General features: G+C 47.8%; 1 long non-coding RNA gene across 1 annotated transcript in view; it reads left to right on the forward strand.

The window, feature by feature from the left end:
* Window positions 1-19,912, forward strand: part of LOC135911020 (uncharacterized) — a 64,360-nt gene that overhangs the window by 17,394 nt on the left and 27,054 nt on the right. Inside the window, exon 3 of the long non-coding RNA XR_011509398.1 lies at window positions 17,076-17,213. This is a non-coding gene — a long non-coding RNA (uncharacterized lncRNA). The remainder of the gene's footprint in view (window positions 1-17,075; window positions 17,214-19,912) is intronic.

The raw sequence follows: 19,912 nt of genomic DNA on the forward strand, positions 1-19,912 counted from the left end.
ACAGCCCGAAGTAGGGACAAGTGACGCAAGAAAAACGAGGACAAGTGCTTACCGCCAACTGAAATTTTATTGCCTGGTGCAAGGTGTTATATATAAAAAGAACAGAGGGAAAAAGGACATAAAATGTATATGTAAAAAACAAACAATACAGTTATCTTGACCTAACTTTCCATTACGCCTACACCATGAGGATGAAATTCATTCATAGGCTCAGCAAATTACAGTACCATATATTATGTTTCTTTCAAGGTTCCTAAGCTGGACTTTTAAAATGCCTACTCCAACGTAAGAATTTCACACTATGAAGTTGTTAGCAAACTGGTACACAATGTTCATAATGCAACTTTAAAAGACTAGGTAAAGCTAATTCTCCTGCCGCTTCCATGGTTGTCTCACTAGCCACACGGTTTTCTTTTTTTCCATTCTGTGTTTAGGTGGAGCATACCCAGCGGCCTCTTTTGGTTTTAGCTGCACTGTATAGAACATTTTGGTGGCTGCTGAAATGTGTGATCGGCTGGGCTGGGGTACAAGCAAAAAAGAGGCAGACGCCCCCTGCCTGTCTCCTTCTTGCTTGTACCCCAGCCCAGCTCATCAGTTCTTCAGCAACAGTCGAAAGGGAGAGCCCACTATGTGGACACTTATATCATTTTAACCCCCCCCCCACCCTGCTCCCAGCTTCTACATCTTTTGTAGAAAATTTGAGACCACTTACAGACTACGGAGAATTTTTTTGAATGAATATCAATGCAAAACATAACAAGACACTACACAATGCTTTGTATGTCGTGCATGCAGTTAACTGGCAAGATTACCATGACTTGGGCCTCACGCTTATCACGGATTCCTCTTTTCCCACATGCCTCGGTACCTCCAGTACCCGGGACTCCACCCCCGACCTCACCTTCATAAAACATATGCACACTGGACCAATATCCAGCAAGACCTGGACAGCGACCATTATATCCTATGTATTTACCCCAACTCACTGCCGCCCCTGCCCCCACTAAAGAATTCACCATTACCGACTGGGATGTTTTTCGTAAGATACGCATTAATGCTACCTCAGCAGAAGGCATTGCTGACATTATTACCTGGATGCAAGCGCTACGCACTGACATTCAAAAGGCCACTCGGGTGGTAACTACAGATGCCCCAGTTGAACGCATGGATAGCCGCCTCGCCCATCTGGAGGCTAAGGCCTCCATCCTAGCTCGATGGACAGAGCAGCGTCTAAACCGTCGCCTCAGAAGTAAGATCTCTAAACTCAATACAGCCACCGAGGAGCATTGTCAAACCCTCAGCCGGCAACAATGGACTGAGCTGTGTCACACGGTGAATGGACAACTTCATCGCTTATCCTCGTGGAAACTCCTCAAACATCTGCTTGACAATACCACCACCCAACAGGATTGGCTGCAAACTCCTTTATACGGAGACCCTTAAGCAAGGTCCACAACAGGTGCTTGACTGCCTCTGCACCAGATATATCTCCAGGAGACAAGTCAGTCCACACAGCAATTACATTGGTAATCCCAACCCTACACTAGACATTGATTTAAGCGTATCTGAAATACATGCTGTTCTTCGCCATCTTAACGGTCGTTCTGCTCCTGGCCCAGACGGGGCCACTAACAAAACCCTTCGCAATCTTGATGACGAGTCCGTGTCGTATCTGACTGACTACATCAACGATTGCTGGTGCAATGGCGCCCTCCTGCCAACGTTATCCTAATCCCAAAGCCTGGCAAACCATCTAGCCTCAACAACCTAAGGCCCATCTCAATCACTTCATGTGTAGACAAGGTGATGGAAATGCCTTCTTAACGCACATCAACAGTCGCCTCGAAGACAACTTTCTCTATCCCCACACCATCATTGGATTTCACCCTGACCTTTCAACTCAACACGCTATGTTGCAGCTCAAATATCAAGTGCTAAATGACCGTTCCCGTAACATAAAAGCCATCCTAGGACTCAACTTCGCTCAAGCCTTTGACAGCATTTCTCTCATGCAGCTATCCTTGACCAGGTCTCCCACCTCCACCTGGGAGAGCGAGCCTACAATTACATCCGTGACTTCCTCTGCAATCGCATGGCCACCCTCTCGGCCGGGGATTTACGATCAGACCAGCTTCCCTTTGGCAGCAAAGGCATCCCGCAAGGTTCAGTTATCTCTCCCATGCTATTTAACTTAGTCATGATTGGCCTTGCCCAGCAACTACGAGTCGACATTATCAACCATACCATCTACGCCGACGACATCACCATCTGGGCATACCGAGGCAGTGATGGTCAAATGGAGTCAGCCCTCCAAACGGCGATCGACACGGTTGAAGCCTATCTCCAAGGAACCGGACTGTGCTGTTCACTGGCTAAATCGGAGCTTCTTCTCTACAAGCCCATTCTGTGGAGCCGCCCTCCCAAACACCAAACTGATCACCGACCCTGTGACGCCATCACCCTGCGCCTTCAAGATGGCAGTCCTATCCCACACGTCCTTAGTATCCGGGTCCTCGGTCTCAACATCTCTACCAACGGCACCAACGCCTTGGCTCTCAACAAGATCTGCGCCCAATCTCAAAACACCCTACGCCTTCTTAAACGTATCTCTAACCGACAAGGGGGACTCAAAGAAGAAAGCCTTCTCCGCCTCGTGCAGTCCTTTGTCATATGTCACATTACCTATGTTGCTGGGTACTTCAACTGGTACTGGGCTGAGCAAAACAAGCTCGACACCCTCATACGAGGAGTCTACAAGCAAGCACTTTGCCTCCCGCATTACACCAGCACTGAACTCTTCAACCAACTACCCGCCGTGGTTGCTCAGTGGCTATGGTGTTGGGCTGCTGAGCACGAGGTCGCGGGATCGAATCCCGGCCACGGCGGCCGCATTTCGATGGGGGCGAAATGCGAAAACACCCGTGTGCTTAGATTTAGGTGCACGTTAAAGAACCCCAGGTGGTCAAAATTTCCGGAGTCCTCCACTACGGCGTGCCTCATAATCAGAAAGTGGTTTTGGCACGTAAAACCCCAAATATTATATTATTATTCTTCAACCAACTGGGAGTTCACAACACCCTTGCCGAACTCACTGAAGCCCAGCAACGCTCTCAGCTTGAACGGCTCACCCTTACTGAAACGGGACGCTTTATTCTATCCACACTTGGCTTCACCTACCATCAGCAACAGAGCCCCAAATAACCGATCCCGACTGACATCTGTAGCTGGATGTACGCTGACCCTATCCGTAGAGACATGCACCCTGAACAGGGCCAGGAGCGAAGCTCGGGCCGGAGCTATCATAAAAGCCCTTGCTCACGTCACATTTGTTGATGCAGCCCAATATTCCCATGGCACACGATTTGTGGCCGTCGCCATGCCCGATGGAGTCCTACACCACGCCTCCAGTGTCACTACCCCCACTGCTGAGATGGCTGAAGAAGTGGCCATCACCCTGGCCACTGTAGATCCCACTTGTTACACCATCGTGTTTGACTCTCGCTCAGCCGTCACTAACTTCAGCAAAGGCCGTATTTCTCCCCAAGCTGTTCGCATCCTCTGCCAGGCACCACACTTTAAAGACAGCATGATCTCCCTGACATGGATCCTGGCTTATGCAGGCCCTGACCACCCACACCTCCCCAATCACAACGAGGTCACCCACTCCATTGCACGAGGCCTAATCAACCGCGCCGGAGTCACTGGAGTTGAGTTGGACACCAGGGACGATCTGACCATTTATAACGATCTCGTTAAGGCCTTTTACCTCAGTCGCCGAACCTTCCCCCCCACCTCTCCCGAAGTTCAGCCGAGTGCAGGCTACCACCCTGCGTCTGCTACAAACAAACACGTACCCTTCGCCTGCCCGCTACCCGCCGCGGTTGCTCAGTGGCTATGGTGTTAGGCTGCTGCGCATGAGGTCGCGGGTTCGAATCCCGGCCACGGCGGCCGCATTTCGATGGGGGCAAAATGCGAAAGCACCCGTGTAATACATAGATTTAGGTGCACATTAAAGAACCCCAGGTGGTCGAAATTTCTGGAGTCCTCCACTACGGCATGCCTCATAATCAGGAAGTGCTTTTGGCACGTAAAACCCCATAATTTAATTTTTTTTCACCTGCCCACTTCCACCTTCTATTCCCAGACGTTTACACTACCCCCAACTGCCGGTGCTGTGGCATTCACCCGGCTACGCTTCCGCATATGCTGTGGGAGCACCCAGCGCAGTACACACACATTAACACCACGACCCTCTCATCGAGGTTGCATGAGGCTCTGCGGAGCTCCGCCCTTGACAACCAAACCTGGGTGACCCAGCACGCCCGTGAGGCGGCGGCGAGGGAAGCCCTCGACGTCCCCTCATGGGAGGTTTTTTTGCTCGGCCATTATAAAGTGCTGGTTCTACATTAAAGGTTCATTCCCCCCCCCCCCCCCATATAGGCCAGTATTCACGTCTATTGCTGAAGCTACAAGGTCACACACGAATCCACATGTGTTCGGTATGTAATTCATATGCAATGTTATGCTCTTTATGTTGCTGCAGTTCAGTGTTTGCGTTTTGCTTATGCATTCTGTGGCCAGGCGTAGTGTAAACCATGGTGTCCTTGTTTTAGATGCTTTGCACAGGTCGGAAGCTGCCTGTTATGTATCTCCTGGCGCCCCCTACAAATCCGACATTGTTAATAAAGGCTAGGCCAGTCGTGGCCGCCACAGTTGTGCTGAAGAAATGGAGTCTTGTCACTCGCGGCTTCGTGCCGTCGCATCTTTGAAACCGTACGCAACTAACCCAAACAACATAACACTGCCAGCTCATTCACAGAATTGCAAACTCATGGTATGAACGAGAAAGGGGGTTAACTGAGGGCCCCGATATTTATAAATCATATCGTAAGAAACCAACAAACAAAGACACCAAGGACAACACAGGGGAAATTACTTGTGCTTACTAATTGAAATAAAGAATTAGGCACGCTAGCATGAAGAGCCGTATCGCAGCTAGCTGTGGAAGAAGACGAAGGCATGAGCAATATATTTAGGCAAAGAATTGGAGGCCGAAATCCCCGCACCGGCGTGCGATGCTCAAACCAAGTGAGCTACCGCGGCGCTATTTCCCCATCCACTTACTTCGGCATTAATGTTTTCTAGTAGAATCTTGGGAGTGTTAGCCAGCACCACCACTCACAAACCTTAGTGGCGGATGTGGAACATCCTTTCTGCCACAGGCATCATGAGTACGTGATCTTTTGGGGTGAAGGCAACTGGTCAATAAACCCGCGCATGATGCGCGCATGCTACTATGGTGGCTGCTCAGGGTGGGGATCGTTCCCTACCTGCGGCAATTAAGTGTTCACGCTGTGGCAAGCAAGAATTCTGTTCCCAGGGCGGTTAAAGATTCAGCAATGGAAGCCTATAGAAACGACGAAAATTTGTACTCGATTTTCAAGAAATAAACTAGCTGTGATAAAACTACGGCGTCTATCGTAAAAGTCACTGCAGCGTACGTAGTCCGAAGACTCAGCATTCGACTGGTGGCGATCCTGTTTCTCTACAGATGGCGTAAAACACTGTTTCCAAAAGCAATTTTTGACACAGTCGTGTAAGTTCACGTGGTATCTATAAAAACACAAGCGTATCGCTTGCGGGAACGTCAGAAGCAGTGGTCGAGTCTTTTAACCGCTAGCACCTATCGTTCCGCGTCGTGCTGACAGCGGATCGATGCCGTTGAACTGAGGTCGGCGGTCTTCCACCAGATGGCCGAAACACAAAACCCATCATTTGGTTTCAGTTACGGTTTCTTTAGGGAGGGCTCTTCAAATACTTCTTGAAACGTAGGAATGGGTTGCTTTTATGATCACAATTTATTCCTTGGACAACATAACAACAAGCATGCATGGACATACCCAGGAATTCTGGACATTGCACCTTGACCATCCTGTGTGTGATTCACATGCGTAACTGAATGGGTAAAATTTTAAACCATTTTATTATAATAGGCGAGTATCAACAAGTTTCAACTGTCTGCGCCAAGAGGGTATACTCTTTTGTAACAACATATGCATTTATGACACTTAGTCGGAACATTAGGGGTGCGTTAAAGCAGTGTTTTGGTCGGGGATGGATGGACGGTTATGTCACACGACAAATGATATTGTACCTTATGGGCAGGGGGCACATTGACTTGAAGAAGCGCCAAATTTAAACCGTAAAACAATTTGTTACAGCTGGAGTTCGAATGGTGATTGCAGAACGAGTACCATTCAGTCTGTTTGCACGCGCATGTTTCTGCGAGGCAGTAGGGAAGGAGAGGGAGTGTATATGCGTGTACACGCGGTGAGCGTGCGTGCGTGTGTACTTGTATTTGCGTGTGCGCGCGTGTTTGTGTCTCCGTATTTTAATCTACGTGCGCACGGGTGCGTGTATGCGTGTGCGAGCATAAGCGCGTTTGTGTGTGCGTGCAGTTCCGTATGCCTGCGTGCGTACATTTTTGTGCGTGTGTGCACGCGTGGACGCGAATAAATGCGAATGCGGGCAAATATGTGTCGTATCTCTCTCTCTCTCTCTCTCTCTCTCTCTCTCTCTGTGTGTGTGTGTGTGTGTGTGTGCGCGTGCGCGCGCACTTCCCCGCTTACGCCTACTCTCCGGGTTGAATGGGATAGAGAGTTTATTTAAACCCATATTTAAATCAACGAGACAAGATCGAATGACCCTGCATTTATAGCACTATCTCTTTCTGAAACCAAAATCAAGGCAAAAAAAAAAAAAAAGACGCTTGAGCCGTCATTATCGTCGCCCCAGATTTCGTCACGATGGCGCCGTCACAGTCGGCGCGGCTCTGTGAGCCGCTACCGGCAGCTCACTGTCTTCGAGCCAGCGACGCGCTAAACCTGCGCCATCATTGCGTCATGCGTCGCTTCTACGACCAAGCAACCTTTCGGCGGCACACGTTCGCTAGTATATTGATATTAAAACAGCGAACCGCTTGCCTTCGAATAAACAGCGTTAAGAGGAAGCTTTAGCTCGGGTTCTCCTTTCTAAATCCATGTAAAAGGAGAATTCGTTTTGCTGGGCCACCACTGCACCAAATTTGACGAGTTTTGTTGCATTTGTTGCGTTTGTTGCAGAAATATTTAAAGTCTAGTGACTGTTTGTCTCCAATTTTCGATTTAGGTCGTCGATTTTTTTATTAATAATTGGCAAGAATTGGAAATCTTCAGAAAACAAAACTATCAAGTTTACAACGCTGTAAACTTCACATATTTGTCACATCATTTTTCAGCAAAGAAAAATGATGTAACAAATATGTGAATTGCATCTAATAGTGCACCTATAAAGCGGATAAAATTGATACATCACACATGAATCTCAAGAAATTTAGTAATGAGTAAATACAGCTATTGCGGAACTCTTGTACACAACGTGAGAAATTCACGCAAGATATCAAATCATATATAAAATTTGTCCGCTTTCAATGATCTAGTGGATGCCGTTTACAGAACCGCGATATCTGTTTTTGATGCAGAGTTAATCTGTAAAGTTCGTGCTTCATTTCTTTTCCAACTTCCGAATTTTTGAAAATCTTTTTAACAAAATTGAGGCCATAAATTGAAATTTCGCTTGGAACAGTCACTACAATTTAACTTTCTCTCTCAAATACAACAAATTTCATTAAACTTGGTCAGGGGTTATCTCAGAAAAGAGTTTTTGCGTTTTACATGTATTTGAATAGGCCGCATCGGAGTTGGGCCCGAGCTAAAGCTTCCTTTTAATATAATCGAAAGTGGACTGGCCACCAGGAACACGCTTACGGAGCCATATTATTGACATCGCAAAAGGCTATGTGCGGTCAGGTTGACTTTACAGACTTTCTTTTTCTGCGTCAGTTACGCTTTCCGAGACTATTTAACTGGAGAATATTTGTTCGCATAGCTCTTACAAAAGCATGTTTAATCAAAGTGTCTTCGCTCGGCTAGATAATCTCGAGGACGGCCTCCAAACTACTTATATTCTTTAGCCATTTAAGATCAATACTTGTATATATAATTAACGTAGCTTCATTAATTACGCACTCAACGTCTCAACTTATCCGTATCTAGAAGTTACCAATATGAATACTCCAATTATAAAATGATCTCACCAAGACTTATATTGGTTAGTATTTTTATTAGGTGCAGTTAAAACAGCCGGCATATTGATAGTGCAGTAGGCTTCCTACGAAGCAAGTGTGAAAGCATGGACAGGTTTTCTTGGCACAAATCAAGTTCATGAGGTTAAAAGCACGTGCCGAGCCGTGCACTTCTGCCTCTGCAATGGATTCTTCTACATTATACAAGAAGCACCTCAGCGCTACGGTACATCACAGAAGGTGTGCGAGAACATTGTGTGCGCTCCCGATCACATTTCTGAGCGTTGCTGGCATCACGCTCGATTTCCTGGTGTCATTAAGAATAAAAAGTCGGGGGACGCTTAAGCTTTGCATTTAAGAGTGGAACGCGATAGCATTCAAAGATCCCCGACTGTTTCTCACGCTTCTTGGCAACTGCAGCATATGTAACTGTAATGTTTACCGGGAAACGCTGGCGGCGAACGCTATGCACGAAGGCGAACGTTCTGGCAGAAACGCGGTCTCTTTCGTGGGCCGATCCCGGAGGTACGGTGCACAGCCGCGCCAAGAAAATTACATCATTTTCAGATTTTTAATGATGATGATGTGATAACTTTATTTGGAATCCGGCGATTGAGAGGCCCGGGCCTGGGGCCGCCTAGATGGCCACTGGGAGCTGCTGCTCCCGTGTGGCTTTCTTGGCTCGCTGGACGGCCCAAAGTTGGTCTTGGAGTTCTGAGCTGAGCAGCACGGCCGACCACCGCGCCCGTAGATTTTCTGGGGAGACTGCCATTTTATTTTGGTATATTTCACATCCCCACAATATGTGTTGAAGGGTGGCTCTAACAGACTTGCATAGCTTGCACATATCGCTCTCGTATATATCGGGGTAGAAAGTTGTTTCGCACTTTTAACATTTCAGTTTTAGAAGAAAAGGAAGAAGGAAAAAGAGAAGCCGAAGGCAGGGAGGTTAACCAGAATAATGTCCGGTTGGCTACCCTCTAAACCGGGGGAATCGGAAAGGGAAATCGGAAATCTGTTGCTACAGCAATCCACTTGTTTCCCGAAGCAGACGTAGGAAAAGGGCCTAAAAGGTCAACACCTACACGGAAGAACGGGTCTGACGGTACGTCAAGTGGTTGAAGGCGACCAGCAGGGAGTGTGGTCGGCTTTTTGCGTCATTGACAAATATCACACGCAGCGACATAACGGCAGACGTCACGGTATTGACGAGGCCAAAAGAAGCGCCGACGAACGCGGTCATATAGTCCGTGACACACCAAGGTGACCTGCAGTCGGTACATCCTGAAGCTGGGCGAGAACAGTCTGACGCAGATGCTCAGGCACAACGAAGAGTCGGGCAGGGCCGTCCGGGCGCAGAGCGGTATACAATATACCATCTTGAAGTTCAAACATGCGAACAGAAGGATCGGGCGTCGTTGAAGTGAGCCGTTGAATAAGGTGTTGCAAGGAGGTGTCCCGACGTTGTTCGGCTCCAATGTCGCGAAAAGCAGCCAGAGAGAGAACGGTGACAGGTATGCCGGCCGCAGAAACGTCAGGAGGGTCGACAGGACGGCGCGACAAGCAGTCCGCATCTTGATGTAACCGGCCGGTCTTGTATACAACTGAATAGTTGTATTCTTGAAGGGGCAGAGCCCAGTGGCCAAAGCGGCCTGAAGGATCTTTGAGGGACGAAAGCCAACACAGAGCGTGGTGATCAGTGATGACTGTGAATTGGCGGCCGTACAAATAGGGGCGGAATTTACCCACTGCCCAAACGAGAGCCAGACACTCGCGTTCGGTGACAGAATAATTGCTCTCCGCAGAGGAAAGAAGGCGGCTGGCGTAGGCAATAACACGTTCTCGCCCTTGTTGTTGCTGTGCCAAGATAGCGCCAATACCGTGGCCACTGGCATCGGTACGGACTTCTGTTGGAGCTGATGCATCAAAGTGAGTGAGAATTGGCGGGGACGTAAGCAGCCCAATCAGCTCGGTGAAAGCACCATCTTGCTCAGGGTCCCAAATGAATGCAGCGTCTTTCTTGAGGAGCTGATTGAGAGGGCGCGCAACGTTCGCAAAATTTCGGACAAACCGACGGAAGTAGGAGCAAAGGCCCAAGAAGCTGCGAACATCCCTGGCACATGTTGACACGGGAAAGTCTTTGACTGCCCGTATTTTATCGTGATCAGGGCGTACACCAGAAGAATCGACGAGATGCCCGAGCACAGAAATTTCACGACGACCGAAGTGGCACTTGGACGAATTTAGTTGTAGCCCTGCCTGACGGAAAACAGATAGGATCTTCGAAAGGCGCTCGAGGTGTGTCGCAAAAGTCGGAGAAAAAACGATCACGTCGTCCAGGTATATAGCAGAGGCAGATGGACCACTTGAAACCGTGTAGGAGGGCGTCCATCATTCGTTCAAATGTGGCCGGGGCATTACATAAACCAAAAGGCATCACTTTGAACTGATACAGGCCATCGGGAGTAATAAAAGCTGTCTTTTCGCGGTCCATGTCATCGACAGCTATTTGCCAGTAGCCGGAGCGAAGGTCGATGGACGAAAAATATTGTGCTCCATGCAGGCAATCCAGGGCATCGTCAATGCGTGGTAGCGGATAGACGTATTTCTTTGTTACCTTGTTGAGGTGTCGATAATCGACACAAAATCGCCAACTGTTGTCCGTCTTTTTAACTAGTATAACAGGGGATGCCCATGGGCTGCAAGAAGGTTCGATGATGTCTCGAGAAAGCATCTTGTCAACTTCGTGTTGGATATGTCGCTCAGTAGGCCAGACGCGGTAGGGTCGCCGATGGATCGGGCTCGCATCATCGGTGTTTATTCGATGTTTTACGACAGATGTTTGTCCTAGAGGGCGTTCTCCAAGGTCAAATATGTCCCAGTATGAGGCAAGGAGGCAACGTAGTTCTTGAGCACGCTGGGGAGGAGGGTCGGGAGCAATCATTTTTGTTAGGGCATTCAAGTCTGAAGGGAAAGGGGGCGAAGCAGGAGTTGAACACGAGGAGCTGTCACAAGTTAAAGCCGAAATGTGGTAGTCTCTGGCTGGCGTTATTTGCGCCAGGGATATTCCGCGCGGCAGTACTTGTGTACAGAGTACAAAGTTCACAAGCGGAAGGCAGGACGTGTTGTCCGAAATGGTAACGACGGTGTGAGGGAAATCGACGTTATGCGAGAGCAGGACATCCGGATTAGGAGATACGATGTAGTCACCGTCTGGTACAGGCGGAACGGGGGAGGCACCTATGTAGGTAACGGCACGGTGAGGGAGGCGAATATGCTGTGTGGAACATAGCCGTATCGGAGCACTATCGGGAGGGTCAATAGCGGCAGGTAGAGCGAGTTGCACAACACCAGCAGAACAGTCTATCAAAGCAGAATGTGTCGACAGAAAGTCAAGGCCCAGGATGAGGTCGTGAGGGCAGTGCTCTAGTACATAAAACAAAACAGAACTATGATGTCCGGCGACACTCACGCGAGCCGGACACATGCCAATAACAGCTGCATGGTGTTCCACCGTCGGCGACTTGCACCACAGGCGAAGGAGCAGGAGTGAGGACTTTCTTGAGACGATTCCGAAGCTGAGCATTCATCACAGATACGTGCGCGCCAGTGTCAATCAGAGCCGTAACAGGTACACCATCCACGTTCACGCTAATGAGGTTCCGATGTGTGGGCAAGGTCAAAAGAGGATTTTTGCGTCGGGTCGGTTTGGCAGAATCACCTCCAGGTGCTGCACCCGTTAGTTTTCCGGAAGGGTGCGCCGGAAGGAGCTAGGGGATGGTGATCGGCGAGATGGGGGCGATCGGGAGAAGCGGCGACGTGGCGAAGGAGAGCGGCTAGAGCGGGTAGGACGAGAAGTGTCGCCAGAATTTGCTGGCTGCGTTTGCGGGGCGAACCGAGGAGCAGCATGAGGGCCGTGGGATGGGAGGTAGGGCCAGGGGGTCGAAATCCACGAAGACCGGCAGTGACGTGAAATATGGCCGATACGGCCACAAGTCAAACATATAGGCCTGTCGTCTGGAGTACGCCATTCGGCCGGGCTGCGATACCGCGTTGGGGCATTCAGGCTGCGGGTGCGTATGACAGTGCTTGACGGAGCGTAGTCAGGCTGATTGACTGAGCAGACGTTGGTCAAGCCAACGTTGGCCAATTCTCGGCGCACGACGGACTGTATCAATGAGACGGTCGCCTGGCAATTGTCGGGGCCATGGGTTGGGGTCGTGACAGGAGATGCGGCTTCTATTTCACGTCGGATCACATGGATGATGTCATCAGAGCGATTGGGGTGGGCGGACTGCGGAGGTCTTCGCAGGTGGACGTAGCAGCCGTGTTGGGAAACCGGGGAAATCGCTGGGCAATGCGGCGACTCTTGGCTTCTTAAAACCGGCTGCATTCGGTAATGATGGCTTGCACAGTGGAAGAATTCTTGAAGACAAGGAGATGGAAGGCATCATCTGCTATACCCTTAATGACATGTGCAACCTTATCAGGTTCGGACATCTTCGGGTCGACTATGCGGCACAGAGCGAGCACGTCCTGGATGTACGTGAGATAGGATTCAGTGCACGTCTGGACACGCGAAGCGAGGTCTTCTTGGGCGGCGCGCTGACGTCCAACAGGCTTGCCAAACAAATCTTTGCGTTTCTGTTTACAAATGTCCCAGCTGGTAAGTTCCTCCTCGTGGATCTGAAACCAGATGCGTGCCGTGCCCACGAGGTAAAATATCAGATTCGCGAGCATGATGGTCTGGTCCCAGTGGTTGCTGGCGCTCACCCGCTCATATAGTTGAAACCAGTCTTCAACATCAGTGTCGTTGGTGCCAGAAAAGGTTCCTGGGTCGCGGGGTTGTGCTAGATCGAATCACGGTGGGCGTGGGTGCCGACGGGCCCGAAGCATCCTCGCCTTGAGCTGGCATTGTAGATGCAGCCAAGGAGCGCCCGCTGCGTAAATCCGTCTTGATAATGATCCCGCAACCTCCACCAAAACGTTACGGGGTTAAAAACAGTCAGACGTGTATTTGCAGAATATTTACAATAATTATAACAGCTGACAAGATGGTAGACAGCGCGCGAAGACCAGAACATCGTCTTCTTCTGACGATGATTAAAACATCTTCTTCGTCAGCGTGTCAAAATATCTCAGCTAATATTCGAAGCAACAGCTAGTACATTAGTATTATTATTATTTTACGAGTGGGCTTCCTTTAGCGTCTCACCACTGTTCCAAGGTTATCGCTTGGCTCAAGACGCGCCTGCATGTATTTCATGTATCCAGAATGTTGACACTGGTTCAATAGCGAAAGAGAGTAATCTAATCAGATTGTGCGCGTGAAGCGAATAGGCTGACGTATACATTCTCGATCACATTTTAGCGCCCGCGATTGCGCTGCAATGTGCGACCATTCCAATCTGATGAACCGTTGCCATGATTCATAGATCATATTCAGATGACTCACTATTTTGCGCGCAGCCATCATTGTGCTTTCATTATTTTCTTTTCCAGCGCAAGCTCGCCTTATAATGAGTTATATTCGTAACTCACTCTGTTGGAGCTGCCTTGTTCTTCACATCACTACAACATGACAGTATAGGCGTGCTACATGTTCATTGAGTGAATACTGAGAAAGGACTGGGGTTTTTGTTGTACAAATAAATTAATATTAACAACTGACTTCTTAATCTAAGAAGTTGTAAATGACAGCAACCTGGACACTAACAGTAGGTCTCAAGAATAAAGGAAATATAAATGCTTATTATATAGTGTGCTTTCGCCTCATGGCAAGGAAGGAAATTTCAAGTAAAAATGTCCTTAGGATGATTCAAAGCCTATCCACTTGAAAACGTTTCATCTGAGTCCCCCCTTTGTAAGCTGATAAGCACTTGAAGGTGTTTCGTATTGTGGGTCCTTGACGTACGTCCAACCCTAAAACAAAGGGTCATTCCGAATGATTAATTTCAGGAAGGCGTGTTAATTACCCTCCTGCCTTTCACTCCGGTTCACAAACACGCAAAAGAAGAAAGTTCTGCGTGAGTAGCGTCGTTAGTCCAAACCCACGAGCTACCTTAACTCACCTCGCCTTAACTCACAACACACACACACACACACACACACACACACACACACACACACACACACACACACACACACACACACACACACACACACACACACACACACACACACACACACACACACACACACACACACACACACACACACACACACACACACACATACATACATATATATATATATATATATATATATATATATATATATATATATATATATATATATATATATATATATATATATATTAGTCATATCATAAGACGCCAACAAACACTGACACCAAGGACAACATAGGGGAAATTACTTGTGCTTAATAAATGAAATAAAGAAACGATAAAGTAACGGAAATTAAAGTGGATGCAAAAACAACTTGCCGCAGGTGGGAACAGTACCTGCGGCAAGTTGTTTTTTCATCCACTTTAATTTCCGTTACTTTATCGTTTCTTTATTTCATTTATTAAGCACAAGTAATTTCCCCTATGTTGTCCTTGGTGTCAGTGTTTGTTGGCGTCTTATGATATGACTAATAAAAATCGGGCCCCTCGGTTAACCCCCTTTCTTCTCGTTCATATATATATATATATATAAGCTTTTCTACGCGGTTGCATCTCCTCTCTACCTCTCCCACTTGACCAGCGTGATGCCTACACTTTTTTTCCACTTTAACAATCCTAATGCCACGTATTAAAATATAAACAGAGATCACGAAAAAGAATGAACAGGTAGCGTGAGTGAACCCTGCAGTACACACAGTGCAGGCACTTTCAAGAAGCACAGTTGGTCTTCTGTGGCCTTGTGAATCGAAAAATACTTAGACCAAGTTCCCAGGATATTTTTCTCCGACAGTGGTCTGCCTTCGAACCGGGTAATAGTTGCTCACGGAGCAGAGTGTTGAGTGTGGAAGTAGCAGAGAAGGGGATCTATACTGTCTCATCACCCACCGAAAATTGCATGCGCGCTGCTGGACATTCCTAGAAAACTGTATATGCGACGCCCAGCCATATGCAACATAGCAGCTTTGTTTTGCGATGGCAGATTCCAGGAGAGAGAGAGGATCATTATGGAGGTGAGACGCTATCTTCTGCAGTAATTTAGGATGAAATGAATGAGTGAATGAATTCATTAAAAAAAAGGAGACCCGAATCGGTGGAAGCACGTTCCCGTGCATTGGGGAAAGGAGCGACGTACAAAAGAAAAAAAGAAAGAGTCCAGGTAGCAGGCGAAGTTGCACTTAAGGGTCGAGAGAATATAAGCGGGATTTTCTGAAACCAGTTTAATTTCAGTGTAGATGTGGGATGTAGCGAGCAAATGATCGGAGTCACCGCCCAGCACGCGTCCTTTGCGGTAGTATAAGCACCCGCCGTTCTTAGTAATTAACGTTTGCCAAATACCAATCCTGGCAATTACTTATTCATCGGATACCTCGTCGCGTATATTGTTCAGCATGACGTCAGCGCTTTATTCAGTGTTTATCTCTGCGAAAAGGAGTTCAAGCTATGTTTATTTGCATTTGAATGGCGGGCGTAATCAAGCAAAAAGTGAAAGCATTAGAGGGTGCCTGAGTACTCTGTGTAGATTACGCACGACAATGATAGGAAGAATACAACATTATAAAATAATATAATTCGAAAACAAGTTCACTTATTATTGCACTGCAGTATAAAGGAACTGCCTCCACAGTATACCTGTGGACGACGCAAATAATGAACATATTGAAAAAAAAAAGTCTTGTAGGTCTGTAGTAAACTGGATAGACCATTCGCGTCTTTCATCGCTTCACATGTACACAGTGCTCTTTGGAGTTCTCTGGGCGTCATTATATTAGCCTCTTTACAGCTGTAATTATCTGCGATCCCCCGCAAAAGCATTGCAGAAACTGCAGCGCTTACCGCTCTACTAACGTGCAAGTCCCGAGGAGAGGTAAATAGAATGGTAGAGAGTGAGCAAGGAGATGAGGCAGAGAATGGGTAAAACCGGCGCAATCGCGAAAGGAGTAAATAACAGCCTTGCCACTCTTCGCTCGCTGTTCCCATACAGGAGGGAAGGTCGTGACAGAGAAAAGTTTACGTTAAGGAAACGAAGATAAGCACGACAACAGTTGCGGGCCAAATGGAAAGTACAGTACTGAACGTTTTTGCTTTTTCTCAAAAACAAACACCATGCAAATTCGTCAAGCGGACTATTAACGCAGGGCATGCAGATGCAAAGCGTCATTAAATCACCGTAGGGTCTATTCAACACTAAGGAAGCGGTCGCACGTCAAATTAACACTCTGTGCCCGCCGCGGTAGCTGTGCGGCTATGGCATCGCTCGACGTCGTGGTTTGGATCCCTACCGCGGGAGCTGGATTTCGACCGGAGCGAAATACAAAAACAGTCGTGCACTAAGATTTAGGTGCACGTTAAAGAACACCAGGGTTTAAAAATTAATCAGAGTCCGCCACTACGGCGTGCCTCATTATCTTATTATGGTTTTAGCACGTAGAGCCTCATAGTTAATTCTGCCAACACGTCTGCCGCGATGCGATGTGCCATGTCAAGTAATGACAATGCTCAACCCTCTCATGAGTTATAAACATTGGCACACAACAACGCCTCAAGCAAACACATCTCGCTGTGTGTTGTGTATTACGCAAGACAAAAAGCAGTGGTGCACGCAAGGTAACATTTGCCATCAACTCGCTACTCTCATATATATGCACTAAACGCTGAACTTATACATTCGCAGTCAGCATTACCGCTAATTCTCGTCAATAAAAGCAAACAACATAAAAGCTTCGCTTACATCGATTCCCACAGCGCGTGGGATCCGCAGAATTTTTTAGGCTGTGAATTTATATGCTTAAGATTGGCGCTCATTAACACAGTATTTCCATCCGCAGTGAGCAAGAGCGGCTGTCGCGTCCACGGTAGAACGGCTTCAATCCCATGGCCATTACATCATTGCCAACTTCCGTGGGATCGTAGTCGTCAAAATTGGATCAGCAGAGGCCGACAAAACTGCAGGCATCTTGGGAAAGGTGAGCCCACTGGAAATCTCAGGACAGTACTAGCTTAAATATAAAAGATGACTTAAAGATAGAAAAAACATAAAGTTGGTAGCCAAAATTCTGGACAAATAAATTGACTGCTGAAGGAGTTCAGCCGAAACCGGATGGTGAGAAATAAGGCGAGAATGTCGGCAACTGTTGTAAAGAAGTCAAGTAGGTCCTTTGGCCTACGCCAGCGCCCGGCAACTGTCAGGCGACTGCACATATTAGCGAGATGCCTGGTTGTCAGTCGTTACAGGGTGATTAGGGGATAAAATTTTGGGCGCGGACTTCATCACATTAAATACAACGCACATCTGCGGTCATTCTTCGACGACTTGTACCGATTCTCGCGCCATGACGATGCAAACACATTGGCTCACGTGCCGACTGTCACCTTCCTCGAACTGCCAACATTCTTTACCCACCGTAGTTGCTTAGTGGATGTAGTGTTGGGCTGCTAAGCACGAGGTCGCGAGATAAAATCCTAGCCTTAGCGGCCGTATTTTGGTGGGGGTGAACTGCGAAAACACGCGTGTACTTAGATTTCGGTTAAAGAACCCAGGCTGGTAAAAATTATAACGGAATCCCGCACCACCGCGTGCCTCATAATCAGATCGCGGTTTTGGCACGTAAAACCCCACAATTTATTATTTACCATTCCATAAGGATGTCTTTAGGAGTCGCACAACTCTTGAATACAAGTGTCAGGAGTTGCGCGCGAGGTTTTGAGTATGTGGGTAGCCATTTTGGCGTTCGACATCTGCTAGTATACAGGTCGACTATATTATATAGGAGGAACGGAAACATGGTCCACAATATGAAGAACAGACAAATCCCGCATATATTACTGCACAATAATCTTCAATAGTGGTCTTCTTTCACGCACGTGGATAACTGTGACAAGGTAGTACTTTCACAACTAACTGGAAGTACTCTATATGTCATGCCCAAAGGTGCACCTTGCCCGATGGCCAATAAATGGGACGTAATATTGTGAGCAGCTTCGGCCATACGGACGACCACACAGAGACAGTTTGTACAATTCTTGCGTCGTGTCTTTTGCCTCAAGGTGCAAAACCAACTTATCCATGTATCCATCTAAATAGTTATGCACATCTAGATTTGGAGCTGCTGCGGTATACCCCATGAGTGCGGATAGCAAAGTCGCTAGGGAAATAATTGCGGGCACCTTAACGAAATCGACAAGTCAAAATCAAAAGCCGTCCACGACGGCGTCTATCGTAGGGCGCTATTCTGGACATTCCGCCATTTTCTTCGATGCGTGACGTAGGCGCGACGCAAATAAAATGGCGCTGGTGGCCCCGTTTTGCTTACGTAACGTGACGCTAACTTGACGTTTCGCCTAAGGAACTGTAATGAAGGCACTGAATGTAGCGTTATCGGCAAAGCAAAACAGTTTTCCTCCGCAGTAAAAGTAAAGCAGCGATCTCAAAGCGTATGATTATTCCGTCGAAAACGCTTCTCGCTTCCGTCGTCTGCTGCGTACAGGCCGTCGTCTGCTTCAATAGCTAGGATGCGTGTCCCCGGAAAATGGAATGAGTCATCGCACGTTGGCGCCAACGCGCTTGTTTTCTTGCTTGAGACAACATACGCGACCTACCAGTGGTGATGCGTGCACATTCTAGGCAACGTTATCGCTACCTCGTGAAACGCAAGTGACTCAGCCCGACTCGGCTGGCTGAGAAACGGCCGAATATCACCGATAGCGTTGCGCGCGCCAGAGATATCCACTAGCGCGACGCAAGCCCCGGCGCTGCCATCTCTTGTTCATTTCACTGGTTACTCGCACCGCGGGAGGAAACTTCAAGGCGCCGCCTTGCGTACATTTCTTTTTATAAATTAGAAAGAGGCCGTTGTCATGACTTTTGATTGTGCGAAAAGGCATTAATCTTGATTACAATACAAATGCCGCAGGGAAAAGTGGACAACACTGCCGAAAGTTTGCTATGTTCAACCAATATTATTTCGTATAAGCGCGTTTTTTAAAAAAATGATGGCCCCAAACACAAATGCCAACACCACCCGAGAGCGATGCAAATACTATGAGCACGCGTTATGAACAAAAGATTTTCGTGGCGCCAAACGACGGGGGAAATGTGGCGATACGCATTCCTCTCGGCTGCCATTGCATATGCCTGCTCATTAGCATAATTCGCGCGGCTCGTCGCAGCAAAAATTATGGCGGAAAATCTCAGCAATGGCGGCCCAGCGCAACGTCACGCATCGTCAAAATGACGTTTACGAAACAGCCCTTCCTGTGACGCTCCTCACGAGATATTCCTTCAGCCAATCAGCAAGCTGGCATGGCGCATATCTTGGATCGCCGCCACATATTCGCGCAATTGCAGATGCATTGCACTGGCTTCTGCACGCTACCGCTCACATTCTTTTTGAAGCGCTAACATCACAATATATCTGCCAAGGACCACAAAAATGTATTAGTCCATAAAATTTGCAGCTCCACGTCACGTTTCGTCATCTTGATGAAAACGCAAAATTGCATTTTGCAATACTTCCGCTTCCCGGCACAAATTTCAAAACACGTGACCTCTCGACAGCCAATCAGAGAGCAAACATGGCGGATAATGGCGGCCGTGCAGCCGCCATGCGTGTCCAGAATAGAGCCCGTAGACGCTATGCGATGTTCGGAAGTTAAGATAATGTGC

This window comes from Dermacentor albipictus, chromosome 1, assembly GCF_038994185.2.
Source record: "Dermacentor albipictus isolate Rhodes 1998 colony chromosome 1, USDA_Dalb.pri_finalv2, whole genome shotgun sequence".
NCBI lineage: Eukaryota > Metazoa > Arthropoda > Arachnida > Ixodida > Ixodidae > Dermacentor > Dermacentor albipictus.